Raw genomic sequence first — 24,567 nt, forward strand, 5'->3', positions numbered from 1 at the left:
GTTAACACAATTACATTTTTTGGGTAGCTAAAGGCTTACATTTGGACTAATTTACATACCCACAATGCTTTGCTCATCTGTCTGTGAACTTCCAGTGATGGCTTTTGGGTGACGCTGTGACTTGACTCAAGTGGCTTATTTTACTTTCCCACGTCTTCTCAAATTGCTGTACCTTAGTCTACTTTGAAAATTGATATACTTTATATTTACAGACCTGGGGTATTTTCACACGAGGCTGTACAAATGTGTTGTAAAGATGTGTTTTTTTTTAAGCTGTTTTCAGTGTTTTTTGATGTGTGAGATTTTATGGAGATAATTTGAAATAAACACCACAACAACGAAAGTCGAGACGCTGCAGAGCCATTTAGCAGTGACCCCCTCCTCCCCCCACCAGTTACTCTTTGACGTGCCTAAACTCCACCCCAAGTGCCTGCTCGTCACCACCTCCAGACCTTCCATTGGCTGGCAGCAGTCTGGAAACTCTATTTAATGCGCGCCTCTTCTGGCAGAGAGGCAGTCTGTCCTGCTCCAGAAACCCGACGGCTGCGGCTTTTGCCCATGGTATGGTTTCCACACGTCTTTTTGAATGTTGTGTTGCTGTGCTTAGCTTCGCAGTTATTCTGGACTCTTCCCGAGGGAAAGGAGTGATTGGCTCTGACTTTTTAAACACGATAACCCAAGAGAGAAGCAAGGGGAAAGGTAACAGGTGAAAGGGGGCAAATGAGAGCGTTGGGGAGACAGGGTGACTGGTGAGTTGCTGGGAGGTGGAAAATGAGGCACAGATTGTAAAAGAGAAACGAAATGGCATGGAAAAGGGAAACGGAAGATAAAGAGATTTCAGGAAACGGGGGCTATAGTGAGGGAGAGGAGAAGACAACATTAAGAGCATATCGTGAATTGTAGGCTGAGAAACGGGAATGCTCTGCCTGTTAGAATTAAGGCACCCCTTTGCCATATTTTAAAATTACATTGAAGCCCAATGTGTTTGCGGTGCTTTAATCTGCTAAATCTGTTATAATGGTAGGGATATCTGACTGTTTTAGCCTCCTTTCTTTAATGTGTGCTATACTGGACACACACTTTTTTATTATTATTTATTGTCTAAACGTGCATGGTCTGTTGTGCCTGAAAGCGGTTTCTTCTCGGATATGTCTGCTCTCAATACATATTTGTACTTACACTACTATTGTATTACTTCACGAAGAAGGCGAAGCGAACTGGGAGAATGGCAGAAGAGAGAGGGATGGAGAGGGCACGAGCAATACAAACCAATTTAAGCCAATCCAATAGCACAGCGAGTAGAGCGCTCGCTTGGACTTCTGTACAGAGCCTGCTGATGCAGGTTCGAATCCCGGCAGGACCAAACTCAGCCTTTCATCTTTCGGAGGTCGATAAATGAGCACCACACAAGCCCAGATACCCCAGGGTTCGTAGTGCTAAATAAATAAAATAATAAACATAAATAAACACTAGAGATGCACAGGCAGAAAAGTTATGCACGTGGGGTTGAGATGAAGGAAGATAGAACACAAGAGGGGTGAGTTCCATGGATAAACAAGCAAAGAAGAGTGAAACAGCGAGGGGGCTGGGAAGAGGGAGCAACAGATGGAGAGAGACCGAGAATATAAAAGAGACAGTGCTGACCCCAGGTCTGCCAGCGCTCTGTGCGAGATTTTTCGGTGCAGGGAAGCATTAAAAAAAACAGAAAAAACATTTGTCATGTGCAAATGATCAGAATAAAACATGCAAACATAAAATTTTCCCCCTTGTCCGTCGGTTCACTACATTTAAAAAGTCAAAGCGCTCGGGAAAAAACGCCAAATAAGCATTATAAAACAGACATGTTATTTACAAACGTGCAAAAATAGCATGGATATTTGAAAATCAGGATTATCAAAGGAACCGCACTAAAATGAGGTATTCAAAAGTCAGGAAAAATATGTTTTCAGTTTCTCTTGGGTGAATTACGCCTCGTGGGATGAACCTCTTTTGACTGATTTTTTGGCCCGATTAGACGCATCAGGAACCCCTCGGCGAGGAGTTCTGGGTCTGTCACTAATTGCGCCGACCCCCCCAATATTACCTATCGAGAACAAGTATCAGCTGAACAACAGAACTGAGCCCCCTGCTGTTCTTGTAAAGGGTGCTTAAGGGCCACGCCCGGCGTGATTATTTAATAGGCGCTGGCGCCGCACCTCTTGGCAGATACTTAAGTTTACATGACACTGAGCTGGAGGCAACGGGCCCTTTATTTGCTGTGCCGGGTGGTCCCCTGCTGTGCCTGCACCCCCTGAGCACATCTTGAGCTGGCTCTGAAAAGATGGAGTGAGAGGAGAGGGACAAAGAAGAGTGATAAAAACAAACGAAGATGGGGTGAGAGAGCAAGATCGACTGGTGAATTGAGAAACACGCATTGGCAATGCCAACAGTTTTGGCTTTTGTGTAGGCATGGGAAAAGCACTTGCCAGGCACTGCAATGGTGGTATTAACTGGCTATTGATGGTAGAAGCAGCAGCAGGGTGCAAGTGCCTGGGCATATGATAGCCGTGCCTAGCAAATGACTACTACTTAAACACAAGCCAAAACTGTTGGCTTTGCAAATGCTTGTTTTCACAGGACTTCAGTGAAGGGCACGCATAGTGCTTATAAGTCGAGTGGGTGATTGCAGACCTGAATAAGAAATTTGTATTACACCAGTAGCACATTTACAACTCCAATTAAGTTGGTAACTCTCGGAAAACTGCTTTAAAAAAACACTGACGGGCACTTTGAGTGCAAAGTCCGATGGCACAGCTTGATCAAGTTAGCTCAAAGAGATCTCATAGATTCGTGCTTGGAACAGGGAAGGAAAAGAAGTGGGTGGGAATGCCCATAGGGTCTAGCAGAAAGGATGGCACAAAATTAGGAAGTGCTTATGTGTCCACTTAACTATAAACAAAACCATATGGGGCAACATACTGGAACCCTATGCACTGGTCACGGCAAAAGCCACTTGTAAATCAGATCCGAACTAAGAAATAACCAGGTGTGTAGCTGCTGCCGATGGTTCTCTATGGGAGCAAACTTTGGCCAAGGTATCGAGGAGATAATGTAGTATGAGAATGGACACAGCAACATTGCGCAGTTACATTAACAATTTATGATCAATTTGCTAAAATGAACACAGCTGACACGAGTTTCGACCAACAGGTCTTCTTCCAGGCTACTATCCACAAGATAACATGCTCAAAAATGAAATACAGAATCATACATGCGTGTTACGCACATTAATGAAACAAACATTCATGAGATTTGGTAGGTACAGACACTTGGTATATCATGAGAAGTTCGTGGACACCCCAGAGGCCATAAGGGAGGGATAACGGGTCACATATTGAAATATGTCAATCCGATATCGATATAAAAAACAGGGAGTATAAAACATTGCATAAATGTAATCATGAACAATAATCACGAGTTCATATAAAGGATACAATGATGTCATGAGTTCATATAAAGGATACCAGGATGTCATACCAGTCACTTGAAAAGAGCAACAAAAATAAAGGAGAAGAACCCAATTAAAATATCCTATTGGAAATAAAGCTCATAAAGGAAAGTAAACTACTCTCACATCTCACATAAACAGTGAGATTGCACGGTACATGCACTACTACTGCGTAACACCATCGCAATTGTGCCAAGATTAGACTGCTGCGAGTCTCCAGATTACACAAATGTAGGCACACGTCTAGAGCTGATACCCATTGTACGGACACCAGTGTATGAACCTCGGAATGCTAACATTGTGCATAATTAAAAGATTACTTGTTAGACCAACTCTTCTGTGATCTGGGCTGAACCGCCACGTTAAACCATTAAGGTGACTAGTTAGGTCAGATGCCACTTGTGCGCATCCCAGTGTTATTGTGCTCTGAGTGATCACGCGTAAATTGTGCTTACCTGAGATCATTCTTATTGTGCACACTCAATTGGAATATGGGCTAAGACACAGATAGAAAAACGAAAAGAGAGGTGGGGTTATGTTGGTAATAGCTACGTCAAACTACTCATGCGAATCTGGACTTAAATAAATTGAAGCAAGTCAAACGATCTAACCGATTTATATGGCAGTTTAGCTAGTCAAAATTGTTAAATCCGCTAATGCGCAGAGGAGCTCTGAAAATACCGATAACAATAAAAGTCACACATTAACATCCTCAAATTGAGTAACTCACGGCTTGACATTCTAAGCCCCCACGATCCTACTTATATATAAAACAAAACGTTAGGCTTATCTCGGTGTGTACTGAATATAAACCTGCGAGTGCGAAGTGCCGGTCTTATGCCAGCATGTGCAAAAACAGAAGAGAAGGGGTGTTGGGCCTGTGCTAGGCCGCACGGCCTGTGTCGCAGCTCCTGCCGGAGCGAAAGAAACCACACATGCACACAGTGCGTAGGTTGGCCCGGAACTGCCTCCCGAGCTCGGGGGCGGGGCTTTTATTAGTGCGCCCTGCGTCACCGCGTAGCGGGACGCAGGGCTCATGCAAATTTCCTCCTTTATTTCAAATAAGGTTAACAATAAACACACATGTGATCGGTACATTTAAATTAAACTAAAAATAAACTATTCATGTACGGGGACCCTCTTTTCTCACAGTCCGCAGGGGGCCGACTACCATACATAGTCTCTGAGCCTGGCAGGCGGTCTCGTGGCAGTTCTTAAACCATACCGCCCTCCTCTGGGGCTGACCGCCACTGTCCCATTGGGTGGCTCACCTTCTCTGTCCGGCTCTCCCATGTCCGGCTCGCTCCCCTGCTCCCACGTCCTGTCACCCGCTGCTGCCTCGTCCTTTAGTGCCACGGGCTCTTCTTTGTTGGTGGACTGGGATGTTTCATCTTCCTGGTAGCCTTCGCCATCGGTCCACAGGTTGCGTAGCACCGCCTTGAACCACAACGCATTCCGCGTCACCTGCGGGATCCTCTCGTCACTGTCACCATGGTCCCATGCCTTCCACCGACGGTCCATGGGAGCTGTTCGTATCTGGTGTCCAGTTTGGACCTTGTTGGATTTCGCAGCATGACCACCTGGTCGCCCATGTGGTGGTCGGACGGTTTCGCCCTCCTCTTTGCACTCATGTGTGCATTGGCACTCGTCCTCCTTCTCTCAGTGCGCTCCGGGTCGACCTCATCCGGTGTCTTGCTGGGGTGGTGCGGGATCGATGACTTTATCACGGTGCCGTACATGAGGTCGGCAGATGGGACACCTGTCGTGCTGTGAGGGGTGACCCTGTAGTTCCGCAGAAAACGGTACAGGTCAACTTGGCACGGGCTGGCATTTGCCTTTGACTCTCAGAACTTTGTTTAGGGTCCTCATGAACCGCTCCACATCGCCGTTCGCCTGGGGCCATCTCGGCATGATGTGATGGTACTTGATGTTCAGCTCTAGCAAATATTGTTTGAATTCCTCCCCTTGGAAGGGGGCCCCATTGTCACTCTTGATCGTGGTGGGAAGACCATGTGTGGCAAACATCTTCTCGATGGCAGGGATGACCATCCCCGTCGCTGTGGATTCCACTATCTCAACCTTGGGGTATCAGGAGTGGTCGTCGATAGCCACCAAGAGATACAGGCCTTCTCGTAGTTTACAGAAATCGATGCTAATGGCATCCCACCGGCCGTGACCATGCTCCGCTGACTGAATGGGTTCGGGATCAGGCAGGGCCCCGGTTATCTGGCAGGGCAGGCATGTGCTTATCAGATGTTCGACCTTCTCGTCAATCTGTGGGAACCACACCCGATGCCTGATCCAAGCTTTTGTCCGTGCCATTCCTTGATGCCCTTCTTGGGCCAGTGCCACTATCCTATCTTGTATGCTTGGTGGTATGACAATCCGATTTCCCCGGAGCAGCAGTCCGCTTTCTGTGATCGACAGGTCTTGTCTCACAGTGAACATGCCGGAGAGAAAAATCTTCTTTTCCACTGTCCTGTTGTGGGTGTTTTTCATGAATGTCTTCCAGTCGCCGGAGATGATGGCATCCTTCACCAGGTCACAGCACAGGTCTTTGTGGGTCTCAGACTCAATGTCCTCGATGCTGACAGCCTTTGGCCTCATGGCTTGCACCATCTGGCATATGTGCTCCTCGGTCTCTTCGGCCACTTGGACTTCTTGTGATGTGGCCGCACGTGGGTGCCTTGAGAGGAAGTCCGCCGGGTTACCACTTCCCAGCTGGTAGGCCAGTTCAAAATTGTACTGCTGGAGGTGCAGCAACCATTTGGTGATCCGTGCCGGTGGGTGTGATGACGTACCCATGAAGATTGGTAGGAGGGGTTTGTGATCTGTGATCGCCGTGAATCTCCGCCCATAGATGTATAGGTGAAAGTGGCGACACCCCCATAGCACGGCAATGGCCTTCTTCTCGATATGAGAGTACCGCTGTTCCGTCATCGTCAGAGCTCTTGACGCATATGCAATGGGCCTCTTCTCCCCCTCTTTGGTGACCTGCATGAGGATGGCCCCTATCCCTACGGGGCTCGCGTCCACGAACAGTTCCGTCGGAAGTTCGGTGTCATAGTACGCCATTTACGTGTCGGCGGACAGGGACTCCTTAATGTTGTTGAACGCCTCCTGGCACTCCTGCCCCCATTCCCATTTCACGTTTAGTTTGGTCAGCTCACGTAGGGGCTCTGAGAGAGTGGCCAGATTTCGGATGAACCTACCGCAGTAGGTGGCCATGCCCAGAAACCTGCGCACTTCAGTGGGTGTCATTGGCGGGCTTGCCGCTTGGATGTCTGCGACATTCTGGGGGTCAGGAGAGATGCCCGTACTGCTGAATTTGTACCCAAAGAATGTGATTTCAGACTTGAAAAACTCGCATTTTTCCTTGTGTATGGTCAATACAGTGTCTTCCAGCCTGCCCAGTAGGGTCCGGAGCCTCTTGAGATGTTCTTCCCTGTCAGGTGCGTGGATTAGGATATCGTCGCTCACGTTGAGGACACCAGGTAGGTCTCGGATGACTTCTTGGATGTTTGTTGGAAAAATTCAGCCGCAGACGATATCCCAAAGCTCAGGCGTTTGTACCTCCGCAACCCCAGATGTGTTGAGAAGGTTGTGATGTAACAAGAGTCTCTGTGCAGTTTTAACTGGTGGTACCCTGCTTTCAGATCGACTTTGGAGAACACTTGTGACCCTGTCAGGTCAGCCACGATTTCGTCAAGCCTGGGTGTGATGTGGCGCTCCCGCTTGATGGCGGTGTTCGGGAGACGCATGTCTATGCAAATTCAGACTTTCTCGGGTAGTTTGGGCTTTCTTGTTACTACCATCGGGGAGACCCATGGTGTCGGCCCGGTCACCTCCTCTATTATTCCGGCTTCTTCCAACGCTTTGAGTTCGTTCTCCACTTGTTCTCGCATGTGGAACGGTGTTCTCCTGTGTCTCACTGCTTTCGGCTGTACCGATTCATCAATGTGAAGTCTGATGGTCTTCCCTTTCAGACACCCTATCCCCTTTTGCAGTTTGGGGTAGTGCTTCAAGATGTTCTCGACCTCTTGCACTTCATCGACTTGGCAGATGAACTTGACCAGACCCAGATCCTCGGCTGCATCCCCACTCAAAAGACATTCGATCCCCGCCTTCACGACGTAGATCTTTGACCTTAGCCTGTTTTCGCCGTGGACTAGAGTTGTGCGGAATCTGCCGACGACTGGTAGGGGCTTCCTGCTGCTGTATGCAAACAGCAGTGTGTCTGTGTCTTTCAGGTCCGGTTGTGGTCGTAATGTCTGGAACATGCTTGTGGACATAACATTAATGGAGGCTCCCGTGTCGATGGTCATCCACACTTGCTGATTTTGAATGTAGACTAAGCATTTTCGCCTTCGGAGGTTCTTTCTCTGTGGTGTCTGCCCCTGATTCCTCCCTTTTCTCCCTTGTTCCTTACCGGCGTCATGTTGCGTTCCTGAGACATCATCACCTTCTTCCTCGGTCGAGGAGTTGGCCACTTCGACCCTTCTTGCACTGGCCTGCTTCTTCTTTTTGGTCCCACTCCTTTCTTGAGGATTCTGTGGGGGCTGTGTCGTGGCTCCTACTGACTGGCAGACCTTCGCATAGTGGTCTTTCCTACCACATGCCCCGCAAGTTGTTCCTTGCGCGGGGCAGTTTCGCCATCCATGTCGCGGTCCTCCGCACCATCCACACTCTTTGGGCCCCGGGACACGTGGTTGCCACCTGTTTTGGGCGTAGCTGCCACCGGCCTCATCTCTCTTGAATTGTCTGTTAGTGACATGGGACACCAGAGCTGTGGTGAGGGCAGGTTGCAGTTTGTGTAGCGTTGCCCCCATGCTGGCAGCCCTGGTGTGTGCCAGTTCTCTTTGTTGACCCAATTCGAGAATCCGTTGGAGGGAGATGCCTTTCTCACCAAGCACCAGCCGCCTCAGCTTTTCCGATTGGATGCCATTGATGATTTGCCTCCGGATTTCTCTTTCGACGTTTGTGAATTCACAGGACATGGCTAACTTTCTCAAACGTGTGTGGTAGGCGTCCAGTGTTTCCTCTTCTGCCTGAATGGTGGTGCAGAATATGAAGGTCTCATAGTCCGGGTTTAATTGAGGGAGGAAATGCGCTGCCAGGGCATCTTTTGCACTTAGGTATGCGTCCTGGCCATCATCCACGTTTAAGGAGTTGAAAATGCGTAGTACCTCATCTCCCACGTTTAGCAGCAGGTGCGACCTCATCTTCCTGGCAGTTGTGATGTCCTTGCCATTTCGAATTTCTGGATCCATAGCTGCCACCTGGGGCCAGCTGACGACGGGTCTGTGAAGGGGTCAAACGGCTGAATGAGTCCTGAGGAGCTCCCTTGCGGGCGAGCCTGTGGTGAGGACATTGACAGGTTTGCCGCCAATCTCAATGGTGTTCTGGGCCTGGGGGTGGATGTTCCAGTCACCATGCTGCGGTCTGCTTGCCTCACCTTGGTGCAGGTCCCTGGGAGATCCCTTCGAGGGTCAAGAGGGGCAGCAGCAGTGAGATCCGGCGCTCACCCCGTGCAAACGTTCAGCCCTGGCAATGTAGCTCAGCCTTAGGCCTCCTCCGCCGGTTCCTGGGGCTCCGATCCTTGGGGGGCAGATGTAAGGTTGTGGTGCCTCCCCGCCCTCGTAGGCCTCCTCCTGTCAGTTGGGCCAGGTTGATGCCAGAAGGGGAAGTTTTCCCCTGGTAGAGAGAAAAAAAATATATATATATATATTTTTTTGTGGGTGGGGGTCACGTGTGTGTGCCCCCACCGGGTGTCCAAAAATTGATGAGCCCCGGCCGTGGGCCATCTGTAGCCTGTCGAGCGCCGAGCGCGTGTGTGTCGAGCAGTTCACCCCGTCGCCATTGTTGGGTCCAGCCTCTGCGGTTCGGCGCGCGGGGAGACTGGGCCCGTGTGATGCTAGGCCACACGACCTGTGTCGCAGCTCCTGCCGGAGCGAAAAGTAACCACGCGTGCACACAGTGCGTATGTTGGCCCGGAACTGCCTCCCAAGCTCGGGGCGGGGCTTTTATTTGGGCGCCTTGCGTCACCGCGTAGCGGGACGCAGGGCGGATGCAACAAGGGGAACCGTAAAGAGAAAAATTATAAAGGGCCAAGGTGTTAAACCTAAATGTCAATCCCTGTGAAACGTCAAAAAAACAGACCCATTTCACCGTTGTTAGTGTACGCTCGCATCTCGTCTGAATGCTTTTCAACTGCCCACGTAAACAGACCAGCAGAACCTGCTCCCAGCACTGCATCTTGTACTGTGAAGACTAGAGGAAGTCCCACAGTCCTGCAGACAGCAACAATGGTCCGCCATCTTGGCCGTGTAAACAAAGTAGATTAACGTGTGTTGCTCATAATAGAAGGCATGTTGAAAAATGCAAAGGGCGATAATTATATAATGTAATGTCTGCTAGCCTAAAAAAACAAATCATAAGCAGAAGGCTTATATTGATAGCACAGGTTACTACAGGTACATAATCAATATCACATAGTTAAAGGTGAAGAAACCGTGATTGTATAATATAATGGCTGATTTTTTTTTTTAAGCCACAGATCAAAACCTCAATTTGTAAACAAGTCGCGATGTGTCGTAATGAAGTGGCAAAACAACAAGGTCCCATCCTAAAAAATTGTGCAGGCACATAGAGTGCATCATGCCAAACTGCTGCATTGGCTCCAGTGTTACCAACAGTGAACATGAAAGTAACATATGTTATAGATGCTCGGTTTATATCATAAATAGTGTACAACTCTAAACAATTAGGTCTGAGAAAACTAAGTATTCACCCACCAGTATTTTGTTTACTTGTCTCGTATACATCCATTACCAATTGGACAACAATTGCCTGCATCTTGTTAAATACAGTTACGTTACAGAAAAAACGACAATTCGTGGTCTGTGTTGAGACCAGTATGTACAGTCCTATGCTTGCAAATAAGTCAAGCTTCCAATTGTCTCAACCTCAGTAGACGATTATCACCTCTTGGTGGTAAGATGGCTGTGGTCATGCCAACAAAACGATCAACGGTTTTCAGCATTAATGTAGTATGTAGCTCCTGGCTGCTGGCCATATGGCACACGCATAAGGAGTTAGTTTTCTTTGATATGTGGAGCATGGCACCTGGTTCAACTTGCCACGGCCATGCGCAGAATTCCTCTTTGCGATTTAGCACGTCTGAGACAAAATAAGACAGAACATCAACTTAACAAATCAATCTTAATTTGCACCAGCCAGTTTACATTGTCCCCCTGCTAGGTTGGGATTCACTACGTTTCTAAGCTGTATGAATGGTGACTTCTTTGTTCCTGCACATTTAAACTTTTACGCAGTAGCACAAAACGTGATCTATAATCCAAAGGAGGACAGTTCAAAGCTCGCTTTTTTAGGCACAACGCTGAAGAAGCCTTTTGACTATGAAACACCATGGCCGGAAAAATCTTTAAACAAACTCTGTTCATTTAGGTTAATATGTTCTGTTATGTTTTGTTGCCATCCAGCGGGAATTAATGAGAATTGCCGAAAGGGTATGCAATTATTTCATTCGTTCTAATGATAGGTTAAAGGAAAGAGTTCATATTGTTAAGCAGGTGCAATAATTTCATGTTCTTGATTTTGATAGTGTAGTTTCAGTGAGATGCTCATTGTTAGGCAGTATCACATGCAGTACCCTTTGGGACCATTACATGCAATTGGGACTACAAGTGTAAGCACAATTTCACCTTTGGTACAAGCCTGTACTACTTAGTAAAGTACCTTGTAAACGAAGAAAGCTGTAGCTGAGTCAGTTGTTCCTGGCAGTTCCGAGCAGGTCTCGCAGTTCCTGAGCTTCAGCCGTGGGGACAAGAAGGAGGACGTCAGGAGGTTCCTGCACTGCCCAGTGATGAGGCCAAAAGTTGTAGCAAGACGTCGGTTTAAGGTGTGAGTGTCTTGAAGTCCACAAGCTGGTTTTCTTCCCACTGGCTATCCGGTTTTCAACATCACTCTGCTGAAAATTCGACCATTCAGAGATGGTGTCCAGGTGGCTTACGAGTTGGTGGTCCCCACCAAACTCAAGGGAAGAAGTTAACCTTGAAGGGCTTCTCTGTCGATCGAAGTTTCAGGCAATTCGGACCTGCAGCAGGGCTTCACCGGTCGTCCAGGAGTTGCAGCAGTCCTCTTCCTTAACAGTTTTCCCCCCATTCATTCAGCCTGGCTGTCACTTGCCGGACAGTCAGCCAGCCAATCACACCAGAGTGCATTCAGGTCTCCTAGGTGACTAAGCAAAGGGGGTTTCGGGCACCTCCCTCACATCCTGTCCACCCCAGACACACTGGCACCAGAGTAGGGCTTCAGCACTGAAGCCCGCCAAAGGGCACGAACAAAGGGACCAAACTGGGTTTGCCGCGCAGAGACAAACACAAGAAGGACTTTTCCTAAAAGAAATGGCGAAAAAAGATGACCGGAGTCTGTTTTTACAGATATGTCTGCAGCGCCATATTGAAAAACATAGCTGCCCGGATTTTTAGCTACCATTGTTAGCGGTCACGAAAAATCATGGTAGTTGATCTAAACCACTGCCACCAGCCATTTATAGTAGGAAAAGGTAACATTTTACTGTTACATGAGTGTTTTGACTTGGGGAAGCTAAGCAACCCCTCCAGCACTCTATAGGAAGATAGTGTGCACTGGGTCAGTAAATTTAAAAAGACTAGTAAAGCCAATTTAACTTTACATGCTCTGGGAGATGGTAGTCAGTCCCAGAGGAGGTATTTAAACGTTGGGGAGTCTGAAAGACACCCCTGTGCCACTGCACTGAAGGTGCTGTGTGACACACATAAAAAAAGATGATGCCAGTGGAGTTGTTTAAAAACTCCATAACCAAAGACACAAAAGTAAAACACATTGAAAAAGAAAAGTTCAAAGCCCCAAAATATAGCAAAAGAGCTGGAGGGCTCTAAGGTAGAGGGAATTAAGCACTTGTGTGAGAAATCTCCCTAACACTCATTCTGATGGGAGCAGACCTTTGAAAAACACATAGAAAACATAGAAAAAGTGTCTGCTCCAAACAAAAATGACTTCATGCACAGTGCAGGGCATATTAAGAAAACTCTCAAGCAGAGTTTGTCCACAGGGTTATTTGCATTATGTGATCTTTTTGGGAAAAGTTCAAAAGCAGTCACCATCCATAATCATTATCGACAGGAAGCAATTGTATTGGCGTCTGTCCTATTTCCATGGCAGCCGGCATGCGTGAGAAGTGACCCGGGGCTGTTTCTTCTTGGAATTCTGGGACTTGCAGTTTTCCTATCTTACAGAAAGAAAAAACTACACGTCCCAGAAGCCAAATGGAAACACATGACTGGGTGGCCTTGTCACGCATGGCCACGGGAATCTTGAGAGCTCTGTGGGTTCTTATATGTGCACTACAGAGATCCATCTGGGTTAATCGCATGAAACTGACATATGTGTGAACACATCATCCATCTGGATCTCCATTCCGGATACCACTTCTTGCAGGGAATCATTACTATTTGGTGGAGAGGGCCCACATCACGTATGTAGTTGCAATGCAATCAGGCACTCTCTGCTGGATATTATGGGCCCATTAGAATGAAGCCCTTAGTAGCCTAATGGGCAGCACACTCAGGATTTCCCATGACATGAATGAGTAGGGAAATTAGTACTGATTTTGTTCGTGGCATTCTAGGACCTTTAGTGTTGTCCTTCCCATTTTAATTTTAGGACTACAAGTACAAAAATCCCCTGCGTGTGGGTCTGCATGTGTTGTTTATAGGTTTTGGAACCGGGAGTCTTGCTTGGCTAGAGGGTTTGAGGTATGAATGGACATTGAGCTCTGTTATGAAGCATGAAACTTGCAGGCAAGCACAGAGCAGAGTAACTTCCTCAGGTGTCCTGGAGGTAAATGATAAGGCATGAATTCTGTTCACCTTTTGATTTGGCAGAAAATAGCACATGACTTCACACCATTTGATCTTCCCTACATTAGTTATAACTGCCATGTTTACATGAATGTTGATAGTCTCTTTGCATGGGCCTGGCGGATACATTGGCCATGGGTCCTTGTACAGTTGAATATTTTTCATCTTGCTGCTAATGAGAGCTATCAAGCCCTGCATGCCCTACCATGTATGTCTGTAGTCTGTTTAAGAGTGGTGCAGCCCTCCTTCTGGCCCCGTTGAGCTATCCTGTTCTGTTGGACATTGTTTATGACCCTGGGTACCTGGGGCTTGAATGCGTGTTTTAACATGATTAGTGATGCCATGCGGGATGGTCCAGAGGTCAACATCCTTTCATGGGCCACAGTAGCAGGCAGTGTAAGCTGATCCCAATGCAAAAGGTCAAAGTATTTAATCGTCCAGCATAGTCTAAAAACTCACCAAATAGTAGTCAGGTGGCCCACAGCTGGCCTGTTCTTTGAGAGGGGCCAATTCTTTGTGAGGCAACTGTAAATCCATGACTACAAATGTAAAATGCAATTAACAACTGCAAAAGGCGTACTATTGGCTTTGCCAATGCGTGTTTTGTGCATATTGTGGTTTTTACCTGTGACGCGAATGCTAGTGCCCTGAAGCCCCAGGACACGTCTTCTGAAGCACATCCACTGCGCTTATGAGCGGGTGCCTTTTCCTGTGTATCTTTATTCACAGGTTGGCGGAGATCAGAGAGTGGACAAAAGAGAACAGCGCCAGGAATGAGTGCTGGCAGGGCACATGTCTAGGCTGCAGCATGTGGATGGTGCCGTCCACGTATTTCACATGGCAGAGGCTGGCCACCCTGTAAATGTTTGAGACCGGAAGTAAAAATATGTTTATTCGCTCTTTTTAAGTTGCATTTTAAAAATCTACTCCATGTTCACAACAGTGCAGATACTGGGGCTTCAAACTGCAGTTGCCAGGTTCACAGGTCAAGCACTTCACCACTAAACCATATGAACAATGAGTGGCAACTCTACGTACATTATGTCTCACATTGGGACTCATGCGTATTTACTTCAATTATGCAAATCCTGAACTGAATTAAATTAGGATATTACACTGATATGTTCATTTCCTCTGATGTCACTACTAATTGTGTATGATAATGAATCCACTCACTTTTATTTTTAGGACTTGTGCCCTGGTTCAGAGGGGCTCAAAAGGCTGTGATCACTCCTCTTTTTCCTCTCCTGGTGGTCGATACTTGTGGGAACATAAGAATGGCCACAGAACTTTAAAATTCCCACATTTTATATTCACACATTTTTAACCATGATGGGGTTTGTGCAGGGGAAAGGAAAACAGTTTGAAAATACCCAATTTGGATATTACAACAAGTGTTCATAGTCCAGAATGGGGTCTGCTACCCTGGACCCTACCCTGGACCCTTCCTAACATTCCTCCCCTCTTCTGGACACCCTTAATAGCTTTAAGTGTAGCTTAAGTTGGCCAGGGTGACCTTGTTCCCAGTAAGTGGGAAGCAAGCCTTTGATCAGTCTCTACCTGGCATTGGCCTCTCTCCTCCAATGGGCAGTGTGTCGAGGGTGCTGCCAACAAAGGTCTCTGAGAGGCAAACAAAGCAGTTCTTCCCTCAACAGAAAAGGTCTAAGTTTTCCAAGACAAAGTTCTCAGACATGCAACTGAAATAATTGCGTGATTACCAACAAAAATAAAACAAGTCTCTTAAGTGTTTCTGGTCTTTCCCCAGCTTCACTCACATTCTTTGGGTTCTTCTCAGTTTGGGTTCAAAGCCAAGGTTTGATGTCCCGAAAATAGTGGGACGACGAGGCCTCCAGGAGAAGCTTCTTCTTGTCTTTTTACGTTGGCTCCAGGGTGTGGTACCAGTGTGCTCTGGTCTCCCAGTGATGTGACCCAGTGCCCAGGCCATGAACTACCACCAAAGAGATGCCATTGTTTTGCTGGCAGCATTTGTGCGGGCGGCTGGTCTGGAGCTGTCCAGGTTGTCTGCCTCTCTGTTACCCAAGATTCACTCTTGTGCTCTTAAGCTGAAAACTCAATGCTCTCTCCAGTCCATTTCCTCTGTCGCCCCGATGTGAACTCATACTTAATGGCTCTTTATTTTCTCCTCAGGCAACCTCTCGATGCTCCACCACATGGTCATATCTCATATCACCAATCTCACGCACTCATTGGTGCTTGTGTTTTTCTCTCTCACTCTCTTTCTCCCGTTCTCCACATTGCCTCCTCCAAGCCTCTGTTCTCTAACACCTACCTAGGACGTGTTCACTCCTAAAATTCCTCTGTTCCCCCTTTTGCCACCTCCTTGTCTTGTCTAATTTTCTCCTCTATCATTTCTGCTCCTCCTTCCACTAGCCTCTTCTCTGATCTTACTTTCTCCTCCACGTCTTCTGCGCCTCCTCTCACAGCCCCCTCTACTCTCTCCACCTCTCTGCTTCTCCTGCCTCTCAACTCTCCAGACATCTCCAAAGGCGCACCATCTTCTAGTCACAATTCCTACACAAACATGCTCTCTGGGTTCCCTTATGTACAGTCCTGTAGCTTCCCCATGAGTCACACTCCTTGTGAGGCTCTGCACGCGTGTGTGGGATTTCTGCATGGAATTGGCTAGATTTGAATACCTGTGATATTGGTGGAGGATTGTGGGTCTTCAGCATTCCATGGACTGAAGCTATTTCATGCATTTGTGGACGCTCTGGATCTCCTCGCCTGTGAGCTGGAGCCAGCTGCACTCTGGCAGTGGAGCCTCCAGACAATGGAGCACACAACTCGCCCTTGCTATGCTGGTAAGTGGAGTTACTACTGTGAAGGGAGGACATTTTCTCTGCACTAAACATACAAGGTTCTTCCACGATAGGACCTGTCTTAAAGTGCCTTCAGTGCTGACGGTGCCTGCATTTTGAGCATTCTAGTCACTGGCCTATTGAAAGGGCCAGGTGCATTGCTAGGGTTCATGTGACAAGCCATTACCTCCTAACCAGGTGTTGGGGTGGCAGCCAGGACATTCTCCCCTATCCCGTCTGCCCACTGTATCATGGGGTGGATGACTTCGTCCATCCCCCCATGGTCACCATCCCACACACACCCTAAGGCTCAGGCAGGGAAGATCATCACAGTGCCTTCCCTTTATAATTTCAGCGTTGGGAAACAGGTTGTGAATGCCTTAGGATTTTTACATATCTGTATCTGTCCTAATAATATATAAATATAACCTATTTAATCAAATGACGCAACACATGCTTTTTTCAACATTGAATTATCCACAATGGCGGAGAGTGGATACAGTTGCCCTTGCCTGTAGGCTGAGCTCTATCCAGGCTGACTGCGCACTGCATATATTCCCACTAATAGCGTGGTGTGGAGAGTGGAGACAAGAGTGGTTTGCTGTGGTGTCACGCTGTGCTGCAAGTCTCTCTACAGTTGCCCTTGCCTGGAGGCAGAGCTCTATCCAGGCTGACTGCCCACTGCATATATTCCCACTCATAGCGTGGTGTGGAGAGTGGAGGCAAGAGTGGTTTGCTGTGGTGTCACGCTGTGCTGCAAGTCTCTCTACAGTTGCCCTTGCCTGGAGGAGGAGCTCTATCCGGGCTGACTGTGCACTGCATGTATCCCCACTCATAGCGCGGTGCAGAGCGTGGAGACAAGAGTGGTTTGCTGTGGTTCGCTGGGGCAGTGGAGGCAGTGAATCGTTGGCCCGGATGCCAGCGACTTGACGAGCTTCCAAGCGCCTACCCATTGCAGTGCTCTGACTTTCTTTTGCCTTTTTTTTTATCGTGTTCCCCCACTCCCTGTCTCTCCTGATTGTAAAGAAGGTAATTAAGGCCGTCATGGGAAGGAAATCTGGTTTGAGAAGCTCGAGGGTGGGGAAGCTAGACCCGCCGGGTGTTGCCAGGTGAGGCGCTGGTGCCATGAACTCGCACAGCCTCAGTGGGGGCCTGCCGGACAATGACCCCACATGCTCAGTCAACTTGATTACTGGATACTTCGGAGAACAGGTGCTAATCTGTCGCTTGTTATGGCGGCCAGTTCCTCCATTCCCCTCACTCCCACTCGGGCTGACCCCTGTACGAGAGCTATCATGGAGGAGCAGGAGGTGGTGGCTGGGTTAATTCCGGACCTCCTCACTGTCTGGCCCTCGAGATGAACCTGTGCCTCCTATAGAGGAAATTGGGCCAGGGATGGAATTGCCTGGACTAGTACACCAGGCGATGCCTCCTCCACCTCAATTGACAATGACAACTCCTTATTGAAGAAGGTTAAGAACTTGCACCGGAACTCACTTGGGGTGGCCACTAACAGTAAAAAGGCTATCAGCCCATCTGCTGTCTATGTTAATATTATTGCAACTCAGTTGTCCACCAATCCGGACCTGCAGAGGCTACTGTCTACCTCCTTTTCATCCAGCAGCTACACCGACGACATTGATGGTACATGTGACACATGGTCTGGTCCCGATTGAAGGGCCATTCCAAAGGGACAAACCCAGTCATGGTGCCCAATAAACCAGGGGAAGCGCCTCGCAACAAACTTTGTATCTCTGAGTGATACTCTGGATGTCTTACTACAACTATGCACTCCAATGGCCAAGGACTAAATTGCCATTAGGGGGCTGCTAACTACTCACATGCACCATCAGTCAATACCTCCACAACAGTTGTGCCACCAGTACCTGAATTAAACCCTGTCCTCATATGCAACAACTCCCACCTTCAATGAATGCCCAGATGTGTCCCATTCAGCTTGTTCCCTCCGGCTTGACTGTTGACCTAACAAGCAATTCTCAGCGGGTGGGCTGGCTGGATATGATCAATGAGTACCATTCTGCTTCATATTCTCCGGCCTTGGGGGTGGAGGATGAAGAGGAGTCTTTCGAGCCAGGTTCTGATGGAGCTTTCGGCCACGGCCTGCTTCCACGTTCCACCCAGGCCATCGCTGTAACAGCGATGGGTCCCTCTTCACCCCCCCATCCCTATCCCAACCGGGTGGTGCAGTCAACACCATGGTGGTATCTCCATTTTTTTGCTGGCTATTGGTGGCAGGAAGCACAAGCAGAAAGCAGCTAGGGGCCCTACTGTGCCGCAGGCTCGTGTCTGGACTAGGATCACCAACACCCTTCCAGATGGCTCCAAAAGACAAGAGGATTTGCATCGTCCGTTACAAGGATGGTTAGTCCAGGGCGAGAGAATCCCTACAGCCGATGGGGCCTCACCCCCCCATTCCACCACAGGGGCTGAGACTACAGCCCACAACCAACGAGGAAGGCCCACAACAATGACTAGGGACAGGGTCTTTGTTTCCCACAGTGAGCATGAAGACTCTGGTGTGCAGGGCTCCTTGTTGGCGTGGCTACAGGAACTAACCCCCCTAAACTCTAGTTCCTTCATGAACCGGAACTTTTCGTTTAACCTTTTCCACGGCATCCCATCACTCAGTAACATCCACAGCAGGGACATCAACAAGATCGTTCTACCAAAAGCCAATAGTGTGACTAATTGGGATGTACTGGAATTCACTACCCCTGCGATTTCAGCCTTAATGAGCCCCCACTATGTGGATTTGTATGAAGTGGGCTTTCGGTTGACAGTCTGTAGACAAGCATCTGATGGTTTAGTTTAGTTTTAGTTTATTTATATAGCGCAGTCAAACCCTAAGGTAACTGTGTGCATAAGACTTGAGGAGCAACATATGTTACAGAAAGGTTGCACAATCGAAATGCATAAGAGGATAATACAGTAGGTAGCACGCGGACCGGGTTACAATGTGGCCCGCAACACGGTTGCAGATTGCAGTACAAATTACGGTATCATATTCTTACTGAGATGTGAGCCATGTTTTCACCTTAGCTCTAAATGACCAGAATGATTCTTCAGCCCTGATTTTCATGGGGAGTGCGTTCCAGCATTTCGCTGCTAGCACAGGGAAACTAGATCCACCTGCTTTTTTCAGATTGAATTTGGGAATCTTCAGTTGGTGTATGAAAGGGTTTCTGGTGGATCTGGATGAACTGTGTCTGGAGAATTTGTCTGATAGGTAGCGTGGGGCAGTCAGTGAAAGGCATTTGTGTGTAATGAGTTTAATTCTATCCCGGATCGAGAGCCAGTGGATTTCTTCACTGATAGAGGTGTGGGCCGTGCGAGGAAGGTTAAGGGCACATCTAAGGGCATTGTTCTGTAAGACCTGAAGTCTGTTGAAATTGTGATTAGTGGAGGCCAGGAAGAGTTTATTACAGTAGTCTAATCTGGACAGTATCAATGCTCTAGACAGTGTGAGGCAGCTGGTGGTTGAAAGAAATGGCTTGCAGGCATTAATGAGTTTATTAGTATAGGCCATGGAAGAGATAGTGGCGTTAGTTTTTTTGAGCGATAGTGTGGAATCGAGATACACGCCCAACGTTTTGACTTCTTTTGAGACTTTTATGATATTGCCATCAATGGTAAATGATTGGTGTCTAAGGTCCAATTTGTTAAGGCGTGCATGGGATCCTACTATGAGCAGAGGCTGTGGGTGGCCATTCATGCTTGAATTTCAAGGTAGATTTCATTAAGTTTTGCAGCATCTTTCTCATAGCTCCCAGTGAGTGTGATGAGGACCTGGGTGTCATCCGCATGATTGGTATATGTGACACCTAGTTCGTCAAGTCGGTCAAAGAGGAGCTTGGTAAAGATGTTGTAAAACGTGGGGGAAATACAGGAACCTTTTGGTACTCCACATTGGATTCGGACAGGGTCAGCTGCAGCCGAAGGTGCGAAGACCCTAGTCGACCTATCAGACAGGAAGGACCGAATTCAATTGGTGGCATTCTGTGGGTGTTGGGTGGTCAACTAAGTCGAAGGCTGTGGAAAGTTCCAACAGGAGCAAGATGGCCAAGTTGCCCTTGTCTTTGGCTTTATCCATTTGGATATTTAAATCCAGGAATGCAGTTTCAGTCCCATGCCTGGGTCTATAGCCAGATTGTCACAGGCCTAGGAGATTATTGTCTTCCAAATGTCGTTGTATTTGGAAGTATGCCACTCTGTCTAGTATTTTAAGGAGAAAGGGGACGGTCGTGATGGGCCTGTAACTAGTAGGTATGTTGGGGTCTAAGTTGTGCTTTTTGAGGAGAGGTAGGACCCCTGCCTCTTTAAGGTTGTTCGGTACAGATGAGTTTTTAAATGAGCAGTTGATCAGCAAGGTGAGGGTGGGAGCTAGGTCTTTTGCTCCGTCCTTAATGACTGAAGCAGGGCACACGTCACCTTGGCAGTTTGAAGGTTTAAGGCTGCAAATTATGTTAAATACCTCGTCCCCAGTGACTGGGGAGAAGTAGAAGGGAGGGCAATTGGGAATGGTGGAACTCTTTTTATTGTTAGAGTGGTCTTTAGAGGCAAGGCTAGCTTTTTTTGATTCTATCTTGGATTGTAAGAGAGCTATTTTATTCGAGAGTGCTTGTTGGATATTATTACACCATGCTTTGTCCTTGATGCAATCATCTGTGGGAGGCAGTGGTGATTCCAGTTCTCTTAGAATGGAGAATGACTCCAGATGTAAGGGGTTCCAGCATTCAGTCCACTTTGGTCTGGTCCAGGTGTGCTACCTATTCAGATTCCTGTGTTGAGGTAATGGATGGAACAAAGGGCTGTGGCCCTGGGGTCTCCTGGTGCATGGAGAACTGTGGGGACCATGGTACAGATCACCAAAGGACAGGCAGCCATTAAAGTGGGCCTCTTGGTACTCTAGAGGGTTCAGCTCCTTCTTGGCAAACCCAAATAGCCCAAAACATCTGTCTTCTTTTGATAGATTTCTCCTACAGGAGACATGGGGCCTCATTACGAGTGCAGTGGTAGGCGGTTAACGGCACCGGTAAGGATGCCGGTGCCCTTAACCCCCTACCGCCGTATTCCGAGGTCCCTTAGCGGGTCCCACTAAGGCCGGCTGGTTTTACCAGCCGCCCTTAGCGGGAGCCGCAAAGGGACCAGGGAGCTAATAACGGGCCTGCTATTTGTGGGCCTGTTAGTAGCTACTTCGCCATTCCCATTGAGCCCTATGGGGGTTCGAATGGGAATGGGGAATGGTTTTCAAAATTGGGACTTACCGGGTCCTCCAAGGTTGGAATGACCCGGTATGTCCCCATTCCAACTACCCGGACTCGGACACGGGTCTGGAGGCAGCCATGGCGCTAATAGCGCCATGGCTGCCTCCAAACTCATAATGGCCCCCATGGTTTCTTAAGAACTTCCAAATAGATGGCTATAATGTGATCTGTTTGCCCACTAAGAAAAGCTTGCGGGGGCAGCCCAGAGATGGGTTGGCTATTGGTGTAAAATACAACTTAAACCTAAGATCTCTTTATACGAGCAGCAATGATGTGGAGGTCCTGGCGGCCGTCATAAACAAACCTGAGCTCTTTCCTGAACCTATCCTGATTATCAATCTTTACACCCCCCTAGCTCCCCCAGAGGCATCTAATGTGGGGGCTGTGTGGGTGGGAGTGATGGAATTTCTTTCCCAGTGGTATTTCTTCAACCCTCGGGGGGGGTCTCTTATTGCAGGGGAGTTTAATGAACACATTCTTACCCCAGCGAGGTGGGGGCCTTCTGGAACTAAACTTAATTGTCCACCTGTGCTGGGCAGCCCCAGCGGCGTTCACGCCACCTCGAAGGGCTGGTTTGTCCAATTAGACCTACATAATCTGGCATGTCGTGTCACCAAGCTGTTCGGGGATGAAGATTTTGGGCACACTTGGTGGAATGCAAATCCCAGTCTTGCATTGATCATGTTTTTATATGTCAGGAAATCTGGGACGTGCTGAGTCCGAGCAAGTTTGTTCAGATGAACCTGAGTGACCACCTCTTGCTGGCCTGGGACTGGCCCTTCCCGAGTGTCAGAAGGGGGTCCAGCCCTGCCTGTCCTGATGTGGTGGCCAACCCTGCTGGAAATCGCTGGCGTTGGTGTGAGAGTGGGATTGCTATGATGAACCCACTTCTTGAATCAGAGGGACACCTAGTTTTGAATAGTTTGTTGTCTGGGGGGGGGGGGACCTGCAGGCTACCCAGTGCCACTTCTGTAACCATCTCAAACTTATTTGAGTAAGGGGCCGACGGGCCAGTGTCGAGTTGGCCCCTTTCGATGCCGGAATACAACAGAGGAAAATAGTTTTTAGAGCAGAGGTGATAGCCACCAAAAAATGCTTAGAATTGCAACTGAATTGGCTAGCATAATTAATCACCTCAAAACTAATAAATGCAAAAACGATATTTATACAGCAATGATGATTAAAACATGCTCACACACATTGCTTAATGCTATTTGCATGTTCATTAATGCTTCCCTGGTCACCGGGAGTGTCCCTCAGGTATTGAAAGATGCCTGAGTTATGCTGATCCTAAACAAACTTGCCTTGATGTGAATCTCACAAAAAACTAAGGCCTATTACTAACACCAGCTTTCTCTTGAAGATTCTGGATCATGTAGCCTATGAACAAATAGCCAAGCACCTTGATAAATATTCGGTCCTACACGACCATCAGTCGGGCTTTCGAGTGGGCTTTGGCATGTAGACAGCTCTTTTAGAACTTAAATCTAAGCTCCTAGCGTGCTTGGACAAACAGGAAGCCTCCCTGCTGATGCTACTCGACCTTTCGGCCGCCTTCTACATGGTGGACCATTCCATCATGTCCACCAGGTTGAGGGAAGTAGCTAACTTCTCCCCTCTAGCGGTCCACTGGATTTCTTCTTTTCTTAGCAACCGAGAAAATCGGGTATTCTTTAAGGAAGCTGAATCAACTTCCATTAATGTTGACATGGGTGTACCACAGGGTGCTTGTACACCACCATGCTTATACAATATATTCACTGCTCCCTTATTTGCCATATTGACCCAAGAAGGAGTGATATTTACAAATTATGCTGTCATACCACTAACTGGCAACTACGACACAGACACTCTTTTGACGCGACACCTGTTTAGGCCTGTTTGCGGCCTGTGAGCGGCGAGCAGCGTGGAACGCTGCCGGACTCGGTGTGCTGCATTTAACAACGCCTTTGGAAGATAATTTACCAGACAATGGAGCACCAAAAAAATAAATAAATGTAAGTTACTCAGGAAATCAGATGAGACTATGGGATGCCGGACAGGACCATTTACATGTTAGATGTTTATACAAAATTCTGAAGTTTGGACTTGAAAGGAAGACTCAGAAACCAGGGCAAAAAGAGTCCTTTATTATAAAAGTGGGTTCTTTGAATGCACGCTCGGCGGTGGCCCATGCTGTAGAGGTGGGAGAACTTATTTTAGAACGGGACCTGGAGCTTTTATGTTTAACTGAGACATGGTTTACTTAAGGGTCACAAACCATGTTCCATAAACTGGTTCCAGAGATGTATACTATCCAGTTTATTAACCGAGAGGAGAGGAGAGGAGGGGGGATCGCTATAATTAATAAGTCATGTCCAACTATTTCACATTTGGAGAAACTAGAATGGAATGATGATATCAAGTTTGGGACATTCTCGATCTTGATGTCCCCCTCCCAAACAATCACAGTATTGTTGGCCTATAGACCACCTGGCCCCCTACTCAATTTCTTGGAAAAACGGGATAATCACCTCACTCTGCTGGGGAGTAAATATAAGGACATATCATGCATGGGAGATTGGAACATTTGGTTAGAAAGAGACAACCTCCACCCTTATTATGGGGCTTTGACGGAACTCCTGGATAATCATGACCTGGAGCTTATTACCAGGGAACCTTCCCATAAGAAAGGACACTGTCTAGACCTCCTAGCGGCAAGAGGGGGAACTGTTCAATTTTGTGAGACTGTTCCGTTGTTGTGGTCAGAGCACTGTCTTCAACAAGTAGCAGTCAGGGAAACAGGACATCAGAGGGAAAAAGGACGGCAGAGTATACCTGTGTGGGGCCGGAAGGCGTCTGATCTAGAGACAATCTCTGGGGAGGAAGTTGAAAATATATTGGCATGTATTGATTCCAATCTGACATGTGAGAAATTTTTTAGCAAATGGGCAGATTTGACAAGGGAAATATGTGACAAATATGCACCACTTAGACTCAAGACAGCCACAAATTCTAAAACTTGGTTTAATCCAGCATTGAGCCGCAAACAAGTCCGTCAGGCTAATAAACTC

At 47.7% G+C, this 24,567-nt stretch overlaps 1 protein-coding gene across 1 annotated transcript in view; it reads left to right on the top strand.

The window, feature by feature from the left end:
• The first annotated feature begins 520 nt into the window (after window positions 1-520).
• LOC138554969 (cytosolic phospholipase A2 gamma-like) overlaps window positions 521-24,567 on the top strand; it is a 235,447-nt gene continuing 211,400 nt past the window's right edge. The window contains exon 1 of the mRNA XM_069642604.1: window positions 521-561. The gene's annotated coding sequence lies outside the window, so the exon portion shown is untranslated. The remainder of the gene's footprint in view (window positions 562-24,567) is intronic.

The sequence above is a fragment of the Ambystoma mexicanum genome, chromosome 1q (assembly GCF_040938575.1).
Source record: "Ambystoma mexicanum isolate Mex_15411 chromosome 1q, UKY_AmexF1_1, whole genome shotgun sequence".
NCBI classification, from domain to species: Eukaryota; Metazoa; Chordata; class Amphibia; order Caudata; family Ambystomatidae; genus Ambystoma; species Ambystoma mexicanum.